At 54.4% G+C, this 22,563-nt stretch overlaps 1 protein-coding gene across 2 annotated transcripts in view; it reads left to right on the top strand.

Moving 5' to 3' along the window:
• Positions 1 to 561: 561 nt before the first annotated feature.
• PTK2B (protein tyrosine kinase 2 beta) overlaps positions 562 to 22,563 on the top strand; it is a 40,093-nt gene continuing 18,091 nt past the window's right edge. For both annotated transcript variants that reach the window (XM_029052685.2, XM_029052684.2), the window contains exon 1: positions 562 to 761. The gene's annotated coding sequence lies outside the window, so the exon portion shown is untranslated. The remainder of the gene's footprint in view (positions 762 to 22,563) is intronic.

Genomic DNA, 22,563 nt, shown 5'->3' with positions numbered 1-22,563 from the left:
GGGCGGGGAATACAAGGTGATCAGGTCGTCCCACGAGGGGCTCACAGTCTTCATCCCCATTTTACAGATGAGGTCACTGAGGGCCAGAGAAGTGAAGTGACTTGCCCAAAGTGACACAGCTGGCGAGCGGCAGAGCCGGAACCAGAACCCATGTCCTCTGATTCCCAAGCCCGGGCTCTTTCCACTGAGCCACGCTATTTCTCTACAGATGAGGAAACCGAGGCACCGAGAAGAGTGACTTGCCTAAAGTCCCACAGCGGACAGGCGGCGGAGCCGGGATTAGAACCCATGACCTCTGACTCCAATGCCCGTGCTCTTTCCACCGAGCCCCGCTGCTTCTCTAATCACTCGGTGAACGGTGTGAACTCCCAGAATTAAGGGAATCGAGGGGGAATTCAAAGAGGTTCTCGGGCCTGCACACGTTCACACCCCCCCCTCCCCCCAAAACACACACACTGACACACACAAGCACTCCCCGAGGCGCCCGCACGCCCCCAGCCCTTTCAGGAAGTGGCGCGGCGGGGCGGGGTTACAGAAAGTGGGGAGGTGGCGAGGAGACCAGCTCGGCTCCGCCGACGAGCCAGGAACCTGCCGGCCCCACAGCTCGCCTGCCCCCGCCCGGCGCGGCCGCTGGCGGGCAGCCCTCCGGCCTTCTTCTTCCCTGCGGCCGCTCCCCCCGCCCCCCCTGCGGCCGCCCCTCCCTTCCCCGGCGCCGCCACCCCCGGCTCCGTCCGTCCGGGGACCCGGGGAGGCTCGTCCAGGTGAGTCACCGCCCCCGGGGCAGGGCCGGGCCGGGCCGGGCCGGGCCGGGCCGGGCCCGGGCGGCGCGGGGGGAAGTTGCGGCAGGGCCCGGATGGGGTCGGGCTGGGGGCGAGGGCCGGGGGGTGGGGAAGTCGCCAAGCGGGGTGTCGGGGGCAACAGACGGAGCTTCCTTCCCTGGCTTTGGGCAGCAACGGGGTCTTGACCCCGGACCCCGCCCCCCCCCCCCCCCGCCCTGGTCCCGTGGGAGCCGGCTAAGCCGAAGACCCCCATCCCCCTGAACGGCTCTGAACCCTCGTCCCCCGAAGTCCCCAACCGGCCTCTCGGATTTCTTATTCCACACCCGCCACGGGAGAGGCCCGCGGAGAGAGGACGGGACACGGGGGGAGGTTTAACCCTGCACCTGGGGCTGCAGACCCCAGAGGGTTAAGTCGCGCTGCACGGGCTCCGGCGCTGCCCGCCCCCGAGTGCCAGGGTGTGCGTGGGCACGGCCCGGGCTGAGGCTCCTGGCGGGCATGTCGCTGAACGGGGACATATGGGAGAAGGGTGGTCCCCGCCCCCATCCGCACCCCCGTCTCTGCCCCCCTTGGGGGCTGGAACGCACCCGGCCTGAAGGGCGGGCGGAGCCGATGCCGAGGGCTGCCCGGGGCTCGCCCCTCACCACCGCATCCACGTGCGAGAGGGCCGCCCACTCCAGGGATCGTTTAAAGGGGTCCGGGGGGCGGAGTAGGATGGGCCCGGGGCTCTCCTGGGTCCCGACCCCCTCCACTCTGTCACCGAGTCCCCGGGGTCAGGCCACCTGCCTCAGTTTCCTTAGGGCCTCCCTCGAAAATGGAAGGGCGGGGTGGGGAGACGAACTCCTAAATTCCCGACCCGGAGAGGGCGGCCTCTCTGCTGGACACCGGCTGCAAGGTTTCTGTCCTCCCTGCCTCAATTTCTCTCCGTGAAATGGGGGAGAATCTCTGTCTCTTCCGAAAAGAAGAGATTTGCCGGAGGAGAGGGATGTTACCTGGATCGGGGTTTGGACTGAATTGCTGTCAGGGCGTTTGGGGGCAGAGCTGGGCCGGAGGGGGCCCGGCGGGTGTCTGGCAAGGCTGACCGGTGAGACCAGCTGTCGTGTCTCCCAGCTCTGGGGCCTCCACCCACGTCCAAGGGCCCCTGGAAAAGGTCCTGTATGTCCCCCTCTTCCCGCGGAGGGACCCACCCCCCCACCCCACCCCAGCCCTCTGACCCGGGCCCCTGGGTCCTTTTCCGGTTAAAGCTACAGTTTTCGCGTGAAGCCGGCCGGTCCTGGAGTCGGGGCCGCAGGGTCACCGCCTACAGGTGGGTCCGCACCTGCTAGGTTAGCATGGGTTTGCTGCTTTGGGGTCCCGCGGAAGGGTGGACCCAGGGGTGTTCGGTGGAGCAGGACCCCGGGCCTCTGGAGCAGAAAACAGGGTCTGGAGAGAGAAAGAGACACACACACACACACACACACAAGCACTCTCTCTCTCTCTCTCACCAACACACATCTCCCGAATCTCCCGAAGCTGTTGAGCCCCGAACAGAGGCCTCCTGGGGGACTGAAGCTCCCTCCTCTCGCCACCCCCCGCCCCAAATTTTGCGGCCTATAGCGTCCTCATCCGGGGCAACTGGGGCCTGGCCCCTGTCAAAGGACGGAGGAACCGGTGGCCCCGAGAGGAAGGGGCCGAGGAGGTGTCCGGCTCGAGGGGTCGCCCCGGCCGTTGTTATGGAAACAGGACTCTGAACTCCTTTTCCCGTCGCCGTGTCGGGGTCGGGGGTGCGGACAGGACGGGCAGGGCCCGGCTAGGTGGTCCGGGAGTTGGGCGGGGGGGGCGGGCGGTTCGCCCGACAGAGCCTAGGACTGGCGTCGGTCCGCACAGGTGTTTCAGGGGACATGAGGTTAGAAAGTTGGGGAATTTATAATAATCATCATGGTATCTGTTAAGCGCTCACTATGTGCCAGGCGTTCCGTCGGTGGTATTTACTGAGTCCCTGCGGTGGTGCCCAGCACAGTACTAAACACTTGCGAGGGTTCGACCAGCCGCGAGAGACGTGGAATCTGCCCTCCGAAGGTTTACACTCCAATCCGGAAGGCAGGTGCAGTTTAAACAGAATGACAACAGAGTTTATGGTCGAGTGTGGGATTGAGGGAGGTGCTCGCTTACTGGGAACTCCTAATTCCGGGTCCAAGGGAGCTTCGTCTCTGCTGGTAGAGTTTTTCCCGGCCCCCGCCCTCCGGAACTGCCTGTCGAGGGGGAGGAACTTGGCCCGGGGCCGCAGCAGAGTAAGAGGCGGGGGAGGGGAGGGGGAGGAGGAGGAAGAGGAGAAGAAGAAGGGGAAGCCGGGCGGCCAGGGGGAAGTCTGAAGACGTTGACTTTTGAGTTGATTTTCGGGGGGGGGCGGGGAACAGAGGAGGCTCACGGGAAGGGGCAGGACGTTTCCAGCCTGAGGCCTGGTGGGGCGAGGTCGGGAAGGTGATTTGGGGGGAGTCGGAGAGGGAGGGGTCCCTGGAGGGGAGGGCAACGGGCTTCCCCAGGTCAGCAACTCTCTCACTTTTCGGTATCGCTTCAGTCCTCGCCCTCCCTTGCCCCCCGTTTTCACTCATCCGTCTCCCCCCACCCCCACAGGAAACTGTGACCCACGCGCTCCCTGTCCTCGACTTTCCACTCTCGCAGGTGACTTTGCCCTTGTCTTTACTCAGCTGGGAGGGGCCGGGAGTCCACTTTAGAGAGGGGATACCGAGGTCCGTCCATCGATGGTCTTTACCGAGCGCTTCCCGTGTAGCACTGTACTAAGCGGTGGGGAGAGGACGAATCAGCAGAGTAGGTAGACACGATTCCTGCCCGCTGGGAGCTTACGGTCTAGAAGGGGGTCTAGACAGCCGATAAATTACAGATACGAACTTACGTGCCGTGGGGCTGAGGGTGGGGTGAATATCAAGTGCTCGAAGGGTACTAAACGCTTGGAAAAGTGTGATGTGATAGAACTGGTAGTCGCGATCCTTGACCACAAGGAACTTATGGTCTAAAGGGAGAGATAGATATTAATATACATAACAGATAGGGGAAATGGCAGAGTATAAGGATATTTACATAAGTGGTGTGGGACTGGGATGAGTATCGGAGTGCTTAGGTGATGCATAGAGGAGGGCGGGTAGGGGAAATGAGTGCTTAGTCAAGGAAGGCCTCTTGGAGGAAACGCCATTTTAGGAGGGGTTTGAAGGAGAGGAGAGGGGTGACCTGTTGGCTATGCCGGGGGAGGGGGAGTTCCTGGCCCGAGGCGGGACGTGGACCCGTGGTCCGGAGAGGGGTAGACGAGATCGAGGTGCAGAGAGTAAGGTAGGCGGTAGACGAGCAGAAAGGGCGGATTGGGTTGTAGTAGGAGATCAGCGAGGTGAGGTAGGAGGCAGAGAGCTGATAGGATGTCTTTATTGTTGTGTCGTACTTTCCCCAGCGCTTTGTACAGTGCTCTGCACACGGTAAGCGCTTAATAAATGCGATTGGGTGGATGAATGAATTAAAGCCGACGGCCAGCCGATGCGGAGCTGGATGGGCAACCGCTGGAGGTTTTTGAGGAGTGATGTGGACCGAACGGTTTTTCAGAAAATTGATTCGGGATAAAAGAGTGAAGCATGGACTGGAGAGGGGAAAGGCGTAGGGACTGATCAATCAGTGGTATTTACTGAGCCAGGGACGGGCAGGTGGAATTAGCGTCTTCGGGCCGCGCGGCGGTCGTTCCGAATTGGGAGAAAACGCTTCGCGCCCCTCCGGAATTTCTCCGAGGGGTACGTGCGCGCTGCTCCGGACCTCAGGACTGATATTCAATCCCGAGAAGAGAAGGCCGAGGGTCCCTCCGTTGGAGGCCTTGGGGCTGTGGGAGGGAGGAGGAGACGCCGTGGACCGCAGCCTGTCGTGGTCTGGGCAGGATGGTGGACCTGTCTCCACATTCGGCCCCTCCACCTCCCGCTATCGCGACCCCGGCCCCCCCCCCCCAATTTTGGATCAGAGGGGATTCCGGTCCCAGCTGAGTCTCCTGAAGTAGCCCCTCCATAATTTTCTCCGCGTTCCCTTCCGCCCAACCACCTTATTAATAATAATAATAATATCTGTTAGTAATAATGATAATAGTTATGGTATTTGTTAAGCGCTTACTTTGTGCCAAGCATCCTTTTAAGCGCTGGGGGGAGATACAAGGTAATCAGGTTGTCCCATTTTACAGATGAAGTAACTGAGGCACAGAGAAGTTAAGTGGCTCGCTTAAGACCACACAGCAGACAAGTGGAGGATCTGGGATTAGAACCCACGTCCTCTGACTCCCAAGCCCGTGTTCTTGCCACTAAGCCAATCTGTTTCACGTGCGCTTACTATGTGTACTATGTACTAAGTTAAGCGCTTACTGTGTGTCAGGCACTGTTCTAAGCGCTGGGGTAGATACAAGATAATCGGGTTGGGTTTTAGCCCGGCTCGGGCGCAGCCTCCCTCCTGTCGCGCACGAGGAGGGGAAGGGAGGAGCGCAGGCCCCCCGGCTCGGGCCGCACAAATTACGAGGAGGGTCCGCGGGCCGGGCCCGGATGCTGAAGGGCTTCCCTGGAAAAAAAGTGCCTTTCGGACCCACCCTGATCCCCCCGGGCGGGGGTGGGGGCTCTTGGACGGCCTGGGGGGGCCTCACCACCCCCTTCGGCCGGGGAGGGAGGCGGCCTGGGGAGGACTCAGGGGGAGCGGCAGAGGCGGGTGACCGAGCTCTCCCCACAGGCTTAGCCGGGCTTAAACCCCAGTTAAATCGCCCTCTGCCTCCCCTGCCACCCCAAGAGGCTCCATCTCCCTCCCACCGTCTCGGTCCTTCGTCTCCTGCCCCGATCCCTGTCCGCCTCCCCCTATTCCGTCCTTCCGCGCCCCGATTCTTGGACCAGATCCGCCGTCGATCAAACCTATTTCTCCCCCCACCCCCCATCTTCATCTCTTGCTGTTGCTTAGCGACCGGGATGCGGAACGCAGTCGCCCCCGCAGCGGGTTCTTGGAGAAACTGGTCCCTGTTCTGAGCCGGGCCGGGGGGCTCGAGGGCTCTGGTTCTTCCCCCTCGCCCCCCGCCCCGCCCCGCCCCGCCCCGCCCGCTCCTGCCCCCGCCGGCTCTGGTTCTAATTCAGGGTTCGGGGATGAAGAGAAGAGGGAGGACAAGGAGGAGGAGGAGGGGTGGGTTTGCTCGGTTCCCGGGGCAGGTGGTTGGTCCCACTCCCACGCATCCCGCTCAGCAGAGGCTTCCGGCTCCCTTCCCTGCCTGCCGCCCCCTGAACACCTGGCAGGTTTTAGGGGTTCAGTGGGGTCCCGGCGCTCTGGGTGCGGACCCTCCCGCCGACCTCGGCCCTGGAAAGCCCACGCTTCCCGGAGGCCCACGAAGCCTGGTGCCCACGTGTGAGCTCGGTCCCAGCACTGCAGCTGTGAGTCACAGCCTGGAGGCGCCCGGTTCTTCGCCTGATATTAACGGGGGGCGGAGGGGCGGGAGGAGGGGCAGAACCTGTCGCCCACGCCCACCCCTGGGAAATTGAAGCTCGGAGGAGGCGAGACAGTGGCCCTAAAATCGAGGTTTGAGGTTTGAGACTTGCCAGTTTGGGGCCTGGGGGTGGGCTCCCCGGAGCTGGGCTTGGTGTGCTTGTGGGACAGGAGCTAGCATGATTAAGGAATGAAATAATAATAATAATGATGATATTTGTTAAGCATTTACTATGTGCCAGGCACCGTACTAAGTGCTGGGGTGGATACAAGCAAATCAGGTTGGACGCAGTCCCTGTCCCAGGTGGGGCGCACAGTCTCAATCCCCATTTTACAGATGAGGTGACTGAGGCACAGAGAAGTGAAGTGACTTGCCCAAGGTCACAGCAGACAAGTGATGGAGCTGGGATTAGAACCCATGACCTTCTGACTACCGGGTCCATGCTCTATCCCCTAAGCCATGTTGTTTCACTCTGACACTGGGGGGGGGTCCACCTGTGAGGAGGCCACCAGAGGTCTTCCTGACCCCAGGCCCCGGGAAAAGGATGGATAGATCTCTGATCGTAGGCTAGGGGCAGTCTGGAACAGTTGCAGCCTGAACCAGTGACAGGATTGAACTTGGATCAGCTTCCCAACTTGCCAGGCAATGGTCAATCCCCTACACCAAAAAAACCTGACACAGTAACACAGGTTTTCTTATCTCTCCACCATCTCACAGCTGACCTTCCTGTATTAATTCGGCCGGGGGTTGCCCTCCTGACCCCTTCTCCAAGGCCTGGGGAACCGAGGGAGTCTGCCCCTGCTCCAGTGTGTGGAGGTGGGGGAAAAGATGGGTGTGAGAAGAGGAAATGGAAAAATCCTGACCACCGGTACACTCTAAGCGGGCTGACAGGATCTGTCTCTGGCGGTTACCACTGTCAGGTTCCCACAGACACAGAAGGTGTGTGTATATTTATGAATATCTGTGTTGGTGCGTATAGGTACATTTTTCTATCTATATTTGGGTGTGCATAGCTATATATCTATATATATATATATATAGATATATAGATTGAATTGTCTCCTGCAACTGACAGTGACTTCACCCATGGGTTCATGTGCGGCTGGAGAGATATGAGACACCGTTCTGATCACACACGCACGCATGCACACACACACTCCCTCCCTCAGCGCCCCTAGTTACTCTGAAGTGTTTGCAGCCCCTGGTGCAGTTTTCGACTTTGCCTTTGCCTGATTGCAGTGCGCCACGCTGGTCTCTCCTTTGCCACCGACTCTCAGTTTTCAGCTAGGATGCAGCATTGCTTGAGTCTTTGTATTACTATAACAACAGTAATGATGAAGATGTTAAACACTGACTATGGGATAAATGATGCCCATAGTCATCGCTGAGTGCTGGGGTAGGTCCCTGTGTCACCTGGGGGCTCACAATTTGAAGTAGAAGGAACAGGTACTTTATCTCCAGTTTGCAAATGAGGAAACTGAAGCACAGGGAGGCCAAAAGTCACATGTAGGCAAGTGGCAAAGCTGGGATTAAAACCCAGGTCTCCCGACTCCCAATCCCGTGCTCTTTCCTAAACTATGCTGCCTCCCTTGCCGTATCCTTAAAATGTTTCCTGCCTTTCTTCTTTACGGTTTCGCAGTTTCAGCTTTCCATATAGGAGTCGTTTGGATACCCTGTTGTTCATTTTCCTCATGCATTCCCAAGCAGGTCAACTAGCTGAAAGTGAGCAGAGCTTTCATGTTAAGAGATTGCCTATCATTTTTCTCGCCACCAACTTCTTGCCCCATGTCCTTCCTTGGGCCCGGAACTCCCTCCCCCTTCATATCTGATAGACCGCCACACTCCCTACCTTCAAAACCCTCCTAAAATCACGTCTCCTCCAACAGGCCTTCGCTGACTAAACCCTCATCTCTCCTTTCCTCCCTTCCCTCTGCATCAACTCTGCACTTGGCTGTATACCCCTTAAGCACTTTGATACTCATCTCAACCCCACAGCAGTTATATAAATTTCCTTATGCTCTACTATTTCTCCTATCCATAATTTCCCTCTGTAAGCTTCCTGTGGGGATGGATCACTTCTATCAACTCTTTTGTCTTGTACTTTCCCAGGCACTTAGCACAGTGCTCCGGACACAGTAAATCTTCAATAAATACCATTGATCAAATGACTTTGAATCAGGATTTCTTTGTGGTCCCATTATCCCATCTTGCCATTTGCTGTTGTGTAAAGCCCGGGAGGGATGCTGAAGGAACTGTTTGTGGAGTCAGATATGGTGTCCGTAGGGAGCCAGAGATCAGGTTGGTCACCTCTTCAACTCTCTATACCACTAGCTTGCTCTGGAGCCTGATATCATGTTGATAACACACTTTGTTTGACAGTCTCCCAGGGGATATGCTAGCCTTCTGGATTTGGGCTCCTCTTTTAATCAATAGTATTTATTGAGCACTTATGTGCAGGGCAATGTACTAAGCACAAGGACGAGTATAATGCATCAGAGTTATCAAACACCTTCCCTGCCCTCAACAAGCTTACGTCTAGAGAGACGCACAGTAGTATAAATAAATAGTTTATAATATACAATCTGAGGATATGTACATAAGGTCTGTGGGATTGAGGGTGGGGCAAATATCGAATGCCCAAAGGTCACAGGACCAAGTGATAGTCCTTGCCTATCACCCCGTCATGGCTCAGTGTGCTATCTTGGTAACATTGTTCTGTGGCAGGGAGCATTTAGCTCTGGGTTTTGCCAATGTCAGTTTTGGTTGTGCATATGCCTTCTCCCATCTAGGAGGATACATCACCTCAGTTTCCTTCAGCCTCATCATCGGTCCCTAGTGTCTGGCTGATTTGGTGAGTTTACCATTATTTGCGTTTCTTCTTGGCTTTGTCCCTCTAGCCCTTACTGAGTGCTGAGCACTAAGCGCTATGGAAAGTACAGTATAACAATATAACAGAGTTGGTAGAAATGTTCCCTGCCCACAACGAACTTGCAGTCTAGAGTGGGAAACAGACGTTAGTATAAATAAATTACAGGTATAATGATAAGCGTGTACTTGTTAAGCACTTACTATGTGCCAAACTCTGTTCCAAGCACTGGGGTAGCTACAAGTTAATGAGATTGGACACAGTCCCTGTCCCACCTGGGGCTCACAATCTAAATAGTATTTAATTCCATTTTACAGGTAGGGAATAGTCTCAGAAATTAAGTGACTTGCCCAAAGTCACACAACAGATAGGTGGGAGAGCCGGTATTAGAACCCTTGTCCTCTGACTCCCAGGACTCTGCTCTAGGATCACCTGCACTGGGCCACACTGCTTCCGGATGTGTACATAAGTGCTCGTGGGGCTGAGGGAATGGTGAAGAAAAGGTGGAAATCCAAGTGCAAGGGTGATGCAGAAGGGAGTGGGAAAAGAGGAGATGAGGGCCTAGTCAGGGAAGGCCTCTACCTGCACGCTATGATCTATGAGTGTTTGTCTTCAGGGCTTTGGCTGAAAATCTGATGAGTTGAAAGTGTTTCTCAGAGGTGCAGGTGTGTGTTCTCACAGCTGCATTCAGGTTTCTTTTTGCCTCTTCCGGCATGACTGCGTAGAATAAATTGAACAGTACCTGACCCACCTCACGTCTCTGTTTGACTCCATTGGCGACGGGGAATTGGATGAGACAGTGCACCCTCACCTCTGACCCGGCCAGCCAAGCCAATGTGAAGTAGTCTCAGAACCTTGATGAAGTCTTCAGGGCAGCCAGATTTGCTAAGTCATTTCTAGAGTCCAGATCTCCTGATGATATCACACACTTTGGAAAGGTCTGTGAAACCATGTGGGGCTGTTGGTGCCGTTCCCAGCCCTTTCCCTCTATCTGATATTCAGCGAATATCATGTGCGCTGTTCCATGCTATGATCTGAAGCCAAACTGCGATTCCAGGAGCATTTGGTCAATGATATTCTTTAGTAGCCGATCCAGGATCAATCTGGCTGAGATCAGATCCTGCTGATGATGAAGAGAAGTGAGGTACCTTGTTAATTTCCGCTGTCTGATCTTGTCCTTTCCCATCTGAAGATGACAGTAGCGGTGGTTTCTGTGGGGTTCTGTGGCCTTTCCTCAGAGGTCCGTTTGTTGAGGAACAGCTAGTGTGTTAAAGTGTCCCTTCTGTGCTTGTGGGTCTCAGCGGGTCTGCCATTGGGTTTAGTTGCTTTGCCATTTTTTGTGGTTTTGACTCCTGTGATGACTCACATGCTGGTTGGGACAAATTGTGGGTCTTTACATGTCATAAGGATTTCTCAGTTTTGGCTGTGGGGGAGAATACTGCGATGATGTTTCCGCCTCTTCAGGATTCCTTCTTGGATGGTGCTGAGGCTGGAATAGTCCTCCCTCTTCAGAGGGCCGAGATGGGCATGGCAAATCCTTAAAGATGTGGCGGTCACGGTACGGTGGCGTTGCACAACCCTGGGTCTCTTTGGCTCCGGAGTCCCACCCCCACGTGCTCCGTACCTCTATTTGCATGCCGTGACATAGTTCTTTATGAGCCTCACTTCTGGGGGCGGCCTGCCCAACTGGGGACTGCCTTGCCTTGGTACCTCCGAGCCCCTCCGGGGCCTATCTCGCAGAGTGTCCTGCCTCTTCCCACACTGGGCTGTTTTGTCTCCCCGGCTCTGGATTTATTTATTTATTTATTTATTTATTTATGGCATTTATTTAGTGCTAACTATGTGCCAGACACTGTCTAAGCAGGAGTAGATACAAGCTAATTAAAGTAAAATGATTTGCCCAAGGTCACACAGCAGTCAAGTGGCAGAGATGGGATTAGAACCCATAACCTTCTGACTCCTAGGGCTGGGCTCTAGCCACTATGCCACGTGAGTCCCACGTGGGACAGGGACTATGTCAGATGTGATTATCTCATATCTACCTGAGCATTTAAAACAGGGCTTAGTACATAGGAAGTGCTTAGCCAATACCACAATTACATTTACAAAAATTACCCTATGAGGTTATTGAATTGGCTTTGAGTTTTCCTTTTTTCAGAGTCAACAATTCCAGTGTCTTTTATCTGCTCCCATCCCTGTCCAGCCTAGAGAGGGGCCGGGACACAAGCGAATACACAGGCTAATAGGGCCAGGACACAAGGGAACTCTCCCCTTATGAAAAGCAGCATGGTTTAGTGGCAAGAGCATGGGCTTGGAAGTCAGAGGTCGTGGGTTCTAATCCCGGTTCCTCCACTTGTCAGCTCTGTGACTTTGGGCAAGTCACTTCACTTCTGTGTGCCTCAATGACCTCATCTGTAAAATGGGGATTAAGACCGTGAGCCCCACGTGGGTCAACCTGATTACCTTGTATCTACCCCAGTGCTTAAAACAGTGCTTGGCACATAGTAAGTGCTTAACAAATACCATCATCATCAACACTCACACTAGTGGGGCCAAGACACGACGTAAGGCACAGGCTAGTACGGCGAAGACACAAGGGAAGGCACGGGCTAGTGGGGCCAGGGCCGGGAGCATAGAGGGAAGTGGTGGGGGGGCCTCCGGCCTAGCCCTTAGCGTGCACACCTGGCAGCAGGGCCGAAGGGAAACTCCTCGAAACCCACAACAGGCCAGGCCACAGTGAAACATCTGACATTGAGACTTTGGGTCACGGAAATCTGCAAATCCTAGAAGACGTGCAGAGACATACGGGTACACACTGTGTGTACATGCGCACACACACACACACACACACACATGGACAAAAACATCCACACACTTCCACATCTCCCCCATCCATATGAGCGCCTGCAAATCAAACCTTTGCCCATGCCCTGAGTGTCACTTCTTTTGGAATCAGGCCCATCGGACAGGACTCGGGGGAGGGATTATGTGGAAACACTCTCCCTGTGGGGTTAGGCCCTCCACCCTCCAACCCTGCCCCTGAAGCCCACCTCCTGGCGTGTGTGGGGAGGAACGCAGAGGGCCACGGCAGAAGCTCAGATGCTGGTGCCCGCGTGCTCTGCTTTAGCTCTGGAAGCCTGTCTGCCCGTTCACTGGCCTGTCCTGGACACTGCTACATTGAGGACTTGGGTCTCTGGCCCAGAACCGCTGTCCACTTGGGGGGGGGGGGGTCAGTCCTTGCACACGCCAAAGCCCCCAACCTGTGTGGATTGGGGGCAGTGGCAGTAAAATCAAAGAGTCAAGTTGTCTCCAAGAGCCCAAGGGGGCAAGGCCTTGGAGCTCAGGCCCACCCCCACAGCTCTCCACAGAGGCCCCTTCTCCGAGGCTCCCCATCCAGGCTCCTCTTCACCCCTCCTCCAGCTTCTTCCCCTTGGCTCCCCACTTCCAAGCCCTCACCAGGCTCTGCCCCTCTCCTCCACGGCTCAAGGCTGTGCTTAGTCAATTACTGGTATTTATTGAGCGCTTACTCTGTGCAGAGCACCATACTAAGCACTTGGGAGAGTGCAGTGTAATAGAGGTGGGAGACACGTTCCCTGCCCATAAAGGAGTTCACAGCCTCGCTTGCTGCTTTGAGGCCTCCCAAGTCCTGGTAGGGTCTGATCTTGTGAGTTCTTGAGACGGTGACCCGAGATGGGTAGAGGGACGAGGCCCTCTGGACAGAGGAGGGACTGGACAGGGCAATTCTTGAAACCCATCTGGGACAATGGGCAGGCCGGTCTCAGGACAACCCCCTCCTTCGTTTTGGGAGGCGGGGGTTGAGGACTGTGACGGTAAGGATGGAGGAGCTTTGTGGGGCACAGGTGTCCTGAGATTTAAGCATCGAGACCTAGAGTGGCGCAGTGGACCGTAGGGCTGGTCACACTAGTTTGCCCTCGCCCCTTCCCCGTAGGTTCCCTCTGGGACAGGGAGTGCAGAAAGCGAGAAGGAGAGCAGATCGCTACAAAACGCTCACAGGGTTTTTCTGGGCAGGACTCACTGACTGCCAGAGTGACCACAACTCAGTGCTGACGCTGTGCTGAAGCGCTGTGACCCAGCAGGCAGTTGCCTCGGTAGCCGCCGTGGTCTTGGCTGCCCACGTCATCCAACTATTTGTTAGGAGTCCTTTTTGGCTGGTCCACCTCAGGGAATGCCCTAGGTAGTTTCTTTGGTCGGAAACCTTCACTCCGATGGCACAGCCCCAGCTGGGACTTCAGCCAGTCAATCGTATTTCCTGAGCGCCTTACTGTATGCAGAGCACTGTAGTAAGCACTGGGGAGAGTACACTGCCACAATAAACAGACGCATTCCCTACCCTCAGTGAGCTTACATTCTAGAGGTCTCTTCTCGCTGGACCCGCAGCACGGGCTCGTGGGACTCTTTGCTCTTGGGAGTTTTGTGGGGACTCAGAGCACATGCATTGGAAATGCTCTAAACCTCACCATTGCCCAAGAGCTAGATATTCTGGAACTGCTCAGGGCAAGGTTGGGGATGCGAGGTGGGACCCCAAATAGCTGTGGGTGACTCCATCCCCGCAGAAGGCGGGCCCCCAACCCTCCATCTTGGGTGTGACTGCCCCTCTGACTCCCTGTTCCTGGGCACCCATGGCCTCATAGAGGGGAGAGGGCCTTCCTCTAGATAAAGGTATGCCCTTTCTGGCCAGTGAAGGCAGTGGGTGTCCCGCCACTAGCTGGTAAAACCAGTGGGTGTCCCTTCATTGGCCAGTGAGAGCCAGCTGTCAGGCAATTGTCTCATATCTCATTGGCTGGAGAGGACAGACCCAGTGATGGGGCAGAATTTCCACTCTCACCCCATTCTTTTTCCAGATCAGGTTAGAGTCTGACCTGGAAAAGCAGAGGAAGGGCAGGGCGGTCCACTTCCAGCCCACTATCCCCTTGGACAAGGTCTGAGCCCCATTTCTAGGACGGAGGGGAGAGTGAGGAGTGGGTGTCAGATTGAGGGGGACCCCCCTACCCCCCATCCCACGACACACATCATGGTGCAACGTTCCCACGACGCCTTTCAGGGAGAGACATTACTTGGTTGGTCTATTTTAGAACTGCAGCTGATTGCAGCCAGGAATAACCAGAGCTGTGATATGGGGATAAAAACAGAAAGAAAAGCCGTCTTCTGCCTTGGCCCAGCCCCCACTCCTCAGCTCTTCCCGGCCTCCCCACTCCCTCCCTCCCTCCCTCCACTGCCTTTTCCTGAGGCTCAGGCCTGCAGACATCCTCCCCACTTCCCCTCCACACCCAACTTCAACTTACTCCCAATCGGTCAGGCCTTCTCCCTACCCTTCACTGCTAGGCTGGACACCTGCTGTGCTGTGGGCAGGGAATGTGTCTGTTTATTGTCGTATTGTACTCTCCCAAGTGCTTAGTACAGTGCTCTGCACCTAATAAGCACTCAATTCAATTGACTGCCTGACAGGGAGATGGGCTGGGTGCCTGCTAAGGGGAGGCTGCTGTAGTAGGCACTTAGGACTATACAACAGAAATGAGAGAGTTGTACTCTCCCAAGCGCTTAGCACAGTGCTCTCCGCACAGGAAGCACTTAATAAATACCAGCATGACATAGTAGGTAGAGCACATGCCTGGGAGTCTTAAGGTCATGAGTTCTAATCCTGGCTCCACCACTTGTCTGCTGTGTGACCTTAGACAAGTCACCTCACTTCTCTGGGCCTCAGTTTCCTCATCTGTAAAATGGGGATTGAGACTGTGAGCCCCAAGCGGGACAGGGACTGTGTCTAACCCAATTGGCTTGTATCCATCCCAGCGCTTAGTCCAGTGCTTGGCACGTAGTAAGCGCTTAACACATACCATAATTATTGTTACCATTGATTGTCTTCAAGGAGGGAGACAAAAACTGCTAAACGTTCCGGAGTCGTGAGTGAGAAGTTAAATGCCAACAGTCAACAGAAATGGGCAAAAGGGTGTTGTAGTCTCCTGTCAGGAACGACAGAGGTGCCTCGTCTCAGCCCTGCAAACTTCAGAATCTTGAGAGGACACAGAGGAAAAGAGAGAGAGTTTGCGTGACGCCGAGCAAGCCACCAGCCCTAGAGTCTATTCTAGGGCTGGTGGCTAGCTAGGTGACATGCACACTCTCTCTCGTTCCTGCCCTTTGTGTTTTCGCAGGGCCATAGGGTGTAAACAACAAGCAGGCAGGTAGGGAGGGGTGCAGCTCGCTGCCAAGTGTGTGCAGAGGGGTTTTACTTGCAGGACTCATTGAAGGGCCAAGTGACCGCAGGCCCAGCGCCGATGCTGTGCTCTACACCCAGCAGGCAGTTGCCACGGTAGCCACCGCCGTCTTCCCACCCACGTTAGCCAGCTATTTTCAGGATCCCTTCTGGTCCTGGCCACCTCACAGAATGCTCTGGGTGGTTCTTGGGTCAGACCTTTTCACTGCTGACAGCCCAGCTTCATCAGGCACAACCCAATTCAGGGTGGCTTCACTCTCACACTATAGTGAGTGGGGGGTAAATAATGACAAATAGCTAAACTAGCTTTCCTGTGAATGCTAAGGGTGATCCCCCTGCCCTGCCACCCCCCCTTTCCCTTCCCCTGCAAGGAGGTCACGGCACTTGGGGTTGGAGCAAGATGCAGGGTCTGGGGGTGCCCCTTACTATGACAAACAGTCCCCAGCCTCCAGCTCAGAGCAGGTGGCAAAGCCAGGTTGGGGGGTTAGGGCTTCACAACGGCTCTGACTTCCTGTGGGTTTGACTCGGCGGAGCTGGGGATGGGCTGGGGATGGGCTGGGGATGGGGGGCTCACTGGGAGGGGCATGCAGAGAGGGGAAGTGCTGGACTGGGAGGGGCTAGTATGCTGGACAGAGTTTGGGGGAAGGGACTAGGGCTGGGGGGCCAGCAGGGGCGAGGGGCTAGGGCTGAGAGTGCCAGTGCTGGGTGGTGGTTAGCATGGGGAGGGGCTGGGAGGGGACAGAGGGAAGAGGGGGACTGAGGGCAGGGCAAGTGGGGAGGTGGTTGCTGGGAGGGTCCCAGCCCCGGAAGACCAGTGCATTGGCGTGATGCAGGGCCTTGGGCCCTCCCCTTTAGGCCTTCTCTCCTAATTCCTCTCTCCCCTCCCCACCAGGGCTGGGTTTCCCGAGGACCCTGTCCAGGGCCCAGGGCTCAAGAGTCCTGGCAGGCCCTGCCTCTTCTTCCTCCCGAAGCACAGTGGCCTTGGGGAGCAGGGAGGGGGCCTCCTTCTGGGTTTGCGGTTGGGCCCTGGGCATCTTCCCCGATGTGGCACATGGCGAGGTGGGTGGATCCCTGTTATTTTGAGAGTGGGTTGGGGGAAGTTGGGGTAAACCCGCTGTGCCCTTGTTATGTTGAAATTTTCCCCAAGCCCATGCTGTCTTCTGTCTCACTACTGACCTCCCCGGTCTCTGTGCCACAAAATCCCTGGGAGTCCCCTTCTCCCGACGCAAGCCAGAAAATGCCATTTACCAGTTGTGGGCCCGGGCCCCAGCCAGCCCCGAGTCTTGCTCCCTGAAGCTTTTCCCAATTTTGGGCTCAGCCTCCTGACCCACCCTCTCTGAAGAGACTGGAGTCTGGTGGCCTCCCACTCTAAACTGCAAGCTCATTGTGGGCAGCGAATGTGCCTGTTGTACTGTACTGTACTCTGTTGGTACCGTACTCTCCCAAGAACTTAGAACAAGGTTTTGCACGGAATAAGCACTCAATAAATACCATTGATGAAGGTGATGATAATGATGATGATGATGATGATGGCCAGCTGAGATGGTCGCTCCTCCAGATATGGGGAGGAGAGTTCACCCTTGACCTTCCTGTACCGGGTACCACAACTACACCCTCCACCACCACCCACGGTCGCCCTAGAGGGTGAAGAATACCCCAGGGCTGGGGAAGATGACCAAACCCCATGTGTCCTGGAGAGGCTAGGATTCCCCCTCCTGACCACCCCATGTAATCTTAGGGCAGTGGATGGAGGTAGTCATAGCCGTGACTTATGGCCTTTGCGGGGGGCGGGGGGGGGTGAGGGTGTATATGTGTGTGTGTGTGTGTTCGTGTCTGGGGGAAGATCGAGCACAGTGAGGGTCGGGAGCAGGTTCAGGAGCGCCTCTCAACCCTCTGTGCCTCCGTGGAGGAAGCGGCCCTGCTGTACTAGGAGCCCACTGAGTGCAGAATGCTGTGTTGGCTGCTTCTTGGGTGTAGGGCACTGTGCTAGGTGACTCAGAGACACACAGACGTGCTCACTCTAATTCCTCCATCACAGCTTAATGGGGGAAAAACGAACAGCTAAACTCTTTCTCCCTCCTCTCTCTCCAACCCCTTCCTTTCTCCTTCTGAACACGCTTTTCCTGGCCCACCTTCTCTCCCCTGAGTCCCCTCCTCTCTTTTCTTTCTCTTTCCCTCTTCCTCTGAATCCTCTACCCACTCAGGCTCTGCCCTCAGAGATATACGAGATGGACCATTAAAGGGGGTCACTTAACTCTCTGTGTTTCAGTTTTCTCATGAATAAAATGGGCTTAAATAGCTTTTCTCCCTCCCCCTTAGATTCTGAGCCTCATGTGGGACAGGGACGGTGTCCACTCTGATTATCTTGTATCTACCTCAGCGCTTAGTACAGTGCTTAACACATAGTGCTTGACAAATACCCCAAGTAGTTATTATTATTATTTCACCAATACATGGTGACCATGTCGGCTGAGCCAATCCATCACTAAATCCTGTCGGTCCCACCTTCACAACATAGCTAAAATCTGTCCTTTCTTCTCCATCCAAACTGAACCACGAAATACAATCACTCATCCTATCCTGTCTGTATTACTGCAGCAGCCTCCTTGCCGACCTCCCAGCCTCCTGTCTCTCCCCACTCCAGTCCATACTTCACTCTGCTGCCCGGATCAGTTTTCTACAAAAACGTTCAGGACATGTTACCTCGCTCTTCCGAAAACTCCAGTAGCTGCCCATCCATCTCCTCATCAAACAAAGAATCCTCTCCATTGGCTTTAAAGCACTCCACCACCTTGCCCACTCTTACTTCACCTCACTTCTCTCCTACAACCCAACCCGCATATTTCACTCCTCTAGTGCTAACCTTCTCAATGTGCCACGATCTCGCCTGTCTCACCACCCACCCCTAACCCACGTCCTGCCTCTGGTCTGGAACGCCCTCCCTCCTCAAATCCGACAATCACTCCCCCCCCCCCCCAAAGCCTTTTTGAAGGCCCATCTCCTCCAAGAGGCCTTCCCAGACTAAGCCCTACTTTTCCTCATCTCCCACTCCCTTCTGCATCACCCTGACTTGCTCCCTTTGCTCTTCCCCTCTCTCAGCCCCACAGGACTTTTGTTCATATCTGTAATGTTATTTAGTTTTGTTAATGTGTGCCTCTCTAACTCTAGACCGTAAGCTCTTTGTGGGAAGGGAATGTGACTGCTTATTGCTATATTGTACTCTCCCAAGTGTTAAGTACAGTGGTCTGCGCACAGTAAGCGCTCAATAAATATGATTGAATGAATGAATAAGGGAAGATGGGACATAAGGGACGGGAGGGTGGGGAAAACAGAACAATTTTTTTTATCTCCTTTAGCTCCTCTGCCTTAGTTTATTTAGTCTTAGCCTGATTTCTTGCAGGCCCGGGAAGAAAGCCTTGTTCAGATCTTCCCCACTGGAGGAGCCAAGCAGATGGATGGAGGGGAAAGTGCAAAATCCTGCCCTGTAGGGGTTTATACTCTAATGCAGGATACAGAGAGACACCGGTCAGTGACAAACCTTGGGAATAAGGAGGAGGATAATGGAGCAGGTAGCAGAATGGGTGTCACAGGAAGAAGAACTGCATAAATAATAGAATGTACAATTGAATATTCCTACTGGGTAGTCTCTCTGTCTCCTTCCCAGTCATTCACCTACTATGTTCAGAGCTTTGTCCCAAGTGCTTGGGAGAATACAGTAGAGTAGACGTGATGCCTGCCCTCCAGAAACTTATGGTTCTAGTAAGATACTAAACAATATTACAGCTGTGGAAGAAACAATAGACTACTAAAATAGGTACTTCACTGCTACAGGAGGTGTGAGAACCGAAGCACTTAGGTGCTTCTGAACTGCTAAAGTGATAGGGGTGGGGGTAGAAGATGGAAGATGAGGCGAATAAGAGAAGGCCTCCTAGAGGAGTTGTGATGTCAGAAGGGCTTTGAAGGTGGGGAGAGCTGTGACCTACTGAATGTGAAGGGTGGGAGAGTTCACCACAGGGGGGAAGCTTGCAAGCACGAGGTTGGTACTGGGAGAGAGGAGAGCAAGGCACAGTGAGTAGGTTAGCTTCAGAGGAATTAAGGGTGCGAGCTGGGGCATAGTGGGAGAAGAGAATGGGTAAGGAGGAGAGAGAGGTGGTTGAGTGCCTTAGAGCTAGTGGTCAGAAGTGCTGCTTGAACAAGAGAAGAACGGGAAACCATGTGAGGTGTTTGAGGAGTGGAGAGACATGTGCGTATTGACGGTTTAGGAAAAATGATCTGGGCTGCAGAGTGAAACGTGAATTGGAGAGGGGAAAGACTGAAGGCAGGGAGATCAGCGAGGAGGCTGATATAGTTGTTGTTGAGATACAGTAAGCACGTGAACCGATGTGGTGGCCATTTAGATGTAGAGGAAGCGCCGATCCTGGAAATGCGGTGGAGGAAGAGCTGGCAGGGGTCGACCACAGATGGCATCTGGGGGCTGAAATGATAATAATAATTCTGGTATTTGTTAAGTGCTTACTATATGCAAAGCACTCTTCTAAGCGCTGGAGTAGGTTGTCCCATGTGGGGCTCACGGTCTTAATCCCCATTTTACAGATGAGGTAACTGAGGCACAGAGAAGTGAAGTGACTTGCCCAAAGTCACACAGCTGTAAAGTGGCAGAGCTGGGATTAGAATCCACGACCTCTGACTCCCAAGCCCGTGCTCGTTCCACTAAGCCACGCTGCTTCTCCAAGAGATGAGAAGTCAAGGAAAATGAAAAGGCTGTCAGCTCGAGAGATGGACAAGATGGTGGCATCATCAGTTGCGATGGGGAAGTTGGATGGAGAAGAGGATTCAGGAGGGACGATGAGGAGTTCAGTTTTAGACATACTGAGCTTGAGACACGGCGGGACATCTGTGTAACAATGTCCTGCCGGCAGGAGATGGAAGACTGCGAGGAGGAGGGGGGTCGGGGCTAGTGTGGTAGATCTGGGAGCCATCTGTGCAGAGGTGGTAGCTGAACTGCATCACCTAAAGACTTGGGGACTCCCTCCCCATACACACATTTCTATCCTTTCCTCCATCCCCTTTCCTCTCTCCTCTCCATCCAAACTGCTCCCATGTTAATACAATCACTCATCCTATCCCGCCGGAATTACTGCATCAGTCTCCTTGCAGACCTCCCAACCTCCTTTCTCTCATTCATTCAATCGTATTGATTGAGCGATTACTGTGTGCAGAGCACTGTACTCAGCGCTTGGAAAGTACAATTCAGCAACAGATAGAGACAATCCCTACCCAGTAAGGGGCTCACAGTCTAGAAGGGGGAGTCAGACAACAAAACAAAAACCAGTAGACAGGCATCAAAAGCATCAAAATAGATAAATAAAATTATAGATCATAATAATAACGATGGCATTTGTTAAGCGTTCACTATGTGCAAAGCACTGTTCTAAGCTCTGGGGAGGATACAGATACAAAGTGCTCAGGTTGTCCCACATAGGGCTCACGGTCTTAATGCCCATTTTACAGTTGAGGTAATTGAGGCACAGAGAAGTAAAGTGACTTGCCCAACGTCACACAGCTGACGAACGGCTGAGCCGGGATTTGAACCCATGACCTCTGACTCCCCAGCCCGTGCTATTTCCATTGAGCGACCCTGCTTCTCTACACATCATTAATAAAATGAATAGAATAATAAATAGGTACAAATATACACCAGGGCTGTGGGGCGGGGAAGGGGGTAGAGCAGAGGGACAGAGTAGGGGAGATGGAGAGGGAAGGGGGAGCAGAGGAAAAGGGGGGCTCAGTCTGGGAAGACCTCCTGGAAGAGGTGAGCTCTCAGTAGAGCTTTGAAGGGGGGAAGATAGCTAGTTTCCCCACTTCAGTCCATACTTCACTCTGCTGCCCAGATCATTTTTCTAGAAAAACGTTCGGGACATGTCCCCCCACTCTTCAACAGCTCCAGTGGTTGCCCATCCAGCTCTGCATCAAACACAAACTCCTCACGATTGGCTTTAAAGCACTCCATGCCCTTGCCCCTCCTACCTCACCCTGCTACTCTCCTACTACAACCCAGCCCACAAGCTTCCCTCCTCTGATGGTAGCCTTCTCAATATGCCTCGATCTTGCCTATCTCGCCGCTGACCCCTCACCCACATCCCGCCTCTGGCCGGAACGCCCTCCCTCCTCAGATCTGACAGACAAGTACTATCTCCCCCTTTCAAAGCCTTATTGAAGATACATCTCCTCCAAGAGGCCTTCCCTGACCAAGCGCCCCATTCCCTCAGCAGCGTGGCTCAGTGGAAAGAGCATGGGCTTTGGAGTCAGGGCTCATGAGTTCGAATCCCAGCTCTGCCACTTGTCGGCTGTGTGACTGTGGGCAAGTCACTTCACTTCTCTGTGCCTCAGTTCCCTCATCTGTAAAATGGGGATTAAGACTGTGAGCCCCACGTGGGACAACCTGATTCCCCTATGTCTACCCCAGCGCTTAGAACAGTGCTCGGCACATAGTAAGCGCTTAACAAATACCAACATTATTATTATTATTATTATCATCTCTCACTCCCTTCTGCTTTGCCCTGATTTGCTCCCTTTGTTCTTCCCTCCTACCAGACCCACAACACTTAGGTATACGTCTGTAATTTATTTATATTAATGTATGTCTCTTACCGCTTCTAGACCGTAAGCTCTGTGTGGGCAGGGAATGTGACTGTTTATTGTTGTATTGTACTCTCCCAAGCTCTTAGTACAGTGCTTTGCACACAGTAAGAGCTCAATAAATATGATTGAATAAATGGATGAATTTCTATATATATCTTAAATCTCTGTTGCTTCCCCCTACTGGTAATTTATTTTAGTGTCTGTCTCCCCTGCTAGACTAAAAGCTACTTGGGGGTGGGGATCGTGGCTATTGCTCTCCCAGGTTCTCAGTCCAGTGTGTTCTGCCCACTGTGAGCACTCTGTTGCTTGATTGATTGTGAGAGCATATGAGCTCCCCAAGGGAGTGAGCGGTCAGTTCTCCCCGCCGCCCCCCAACCCAGCCCACATACTTTGCTTCCCCACTGCTAACCTTCTCACTCTATCCTGATCTCATCTACCTCGCCCACGTCCTGTCGCTGGCCTGAAACACCCTCCCTCTTCATATCTGACAGACATTACTCTCCTCACCTTCAAAGCCTTCTTGAAGGTACATCTCCTCCAAGAGGCCTTCCCTAACTTAAGCCCCCTTTTCTTT

The sequence above is a fragment of the Ornithorhynchus anatinus genome, chromosome X2, assembly GCF_004115215.2.
Source record: "Ornithorhynchus anatinus isolate Pmale09 chromosome X2, mOrnAna1.pri.v4, whole genome shotgun sequence".
Lineage (NCBI taxonomy): Eukaryota > Metazoa > Chordata > Mammalia > Monotremata > Ornithorhynchidae > Ornithorhynchus > Ornithorhynchus anatinus.
The sequence above is the reverse complement of the archived record's forward strand: the minus strand, read 5'-3'. Positions and strand labels throughout refer to the sequence as shown.